Source organism: Bison bison, unplaced genomic scaffold (genome assembly GCF_000754665.1).
Source record: "Bison bison bison isolate TAMUID 2011002044 unplaced genomic scaffold, Bison_UMD1.0 scf7180017864184, whole genome shotgun sequence".
NCBI lineage: Eukaryota > Metazoa > Chordata > Mammalia > Artiodactyla > Bovidae > Bison > Bison bison.
In genome coordinates, this window is record NW_011494756.1 from 306,665 (window position 1) to 308,656 (window position 1,992).

Genomic DNA, 1,992 nt, shown 5'->3' on the forward strand with positions numbered 1-1,992 from the left:
AGGCCTGGCATGCTGCGGTTCATGGGGTCGCAGAGTCAGACACGACTGAGCCGCTGAACTGAACGTGAGAACCTTCCTCAGCCCTCCACTCTTCCTAATTCTTTGCAATCCTTCTTCCATATAGCTGCCAGGCTAATCTTTTCTAAGGAGTCTGCTTGTGTCATTCTCCTGATTAGGATGAATTCCAAAGGCCTTGGAGTGACATGCAAGGACTTTTATGGTCTTGCCACATCTCGTTTCCCATCACATTGCCCCTCAGACCCTAGGATCCAACATTGTTGTCGCCCCTAGGAAGGACTCCCTGGTGGCTCAGACAGTAAAGAGTCTGCCTGCAATGAGGGAGACACGAATTCAACCCCTGGGTCAGGAAGATCCCCTGGAGAAAAAAATGGCAACCCACTCCAGTATTCTTGCCTGGAAAATCCCATGGGCAGAGAAGCTTGCCAGGCTATAGTCCCTGGGGTTGCATAGAGTAGAACACTACTGAATGACTTCACTTTCACTTTCAACACACAAAAATGTTGTTGCTCTACTTCCTGTTTGTATTTCTTGGTTTTATGATCCTCTAATAGTCTAGGAGAGTTCTGGTCTCTCTCCCCACTGTGCTGCTACCTGGAATATCCCTGCCCATTGTTTCCTGACAAACTTGCTTTCCCTCACTCAGCTCAATCATCACCCTCCCTAGAGAGCCCTTCCAGACCTGGAGGCCATCCTGCCCCCACAATGGAGAGGGAGGGAGGCTTGGGACCACTTCTGTTTATGGACTTTAAGGTATATTCAAAAAGATGAAGAAGTGCCCAGAGAAAGTTCCAAGAAAAGCTGCCATTCTATCTCTGTAAATGTATATTCATTTGATGACAACTCAAGCATCCTACTTAAGCATCCTAAACCCTTCAAAAATGTAAGACTTGCCCAAATGAACTTCCTGCTCCTTACCCCCCATCCATCTCCAACACCCTGCTTTGAGCTAGCATAATCTTCAAATTCAAGGAGCCATATATGTGTGTGTGTGTGTGTGTGTGTGTGTGTGTGTGTGTGTGTGTGTGCATGCGTGCTAAGTCGCTTCAGTTGTGTCCAACTCTGTGAGACTATGGACTGTAGCCCACCAGGCTCCTCTGTCTATGGCATTCTCCAGGCAAGAATTTTATTATATATATGTAATAAAAACAAATTCCAAAAAAATTCCAAAAATTTAACATATATATGTGGTTTTGATCAATTGCATAGTGGTAATAAAGGTAAATAAAAGTGGTAATAAAAGTAAATCACACCTAAAGAAATTTTAAAAATGGGGGGGCCTTATTTTCACAGAAAATAAAAATAATCTCAGTCTATAGATATGGTTTGACAGCTGAAAAACATGGAGGAGCAATACAAGACATAATTATAAGCCCCCAAATATATACATTAGAAACAAATTCAGTAATGGACAATACCATTAAAATAATGATTTCAAGGGAAAAAGAAATGACATACAAATTCCAGCTGCATTTTTCAAGTGGATGTTGGCAGGTATCCAGTCACTTGGGGTTTTGTACCTCATTGGCTACTTTAGGAAGAGGTATGCTGTGCTTTATGAAAATGCTGATATTTAGAGCAGCTATTGCTCTATTTGCAACTATTAATACTTGTGATGGGGCTTCCCAGGTAGCACTAGTGGTAAAGAACTTGCCTGTCAATGCAGGAGACTGAAGAGATGCAGGTTTGATCCCTGGGTCAGGAAGATCCTCTGAAGGAGGGCATGGCAACCCACTCCAGTATTCTTGCCTGGAGAATCCCATGGACAGAGGAGCCTGGTGTGCTACAGTCCATAGGGTCACACAGAGTTAGACATGACTGAAGCGACTTAGCACAGCATGGTACCACATACTTGTGATGAGAAATTTTAGATGTTAGCTTTATAATGTGCAATGTGGGTTCACGATTTACAAAGAATTTTAGGGAGTATGTGAGTCAAAAACTGGGAGGATCAGTGCTCTGAGAAATGTTAGG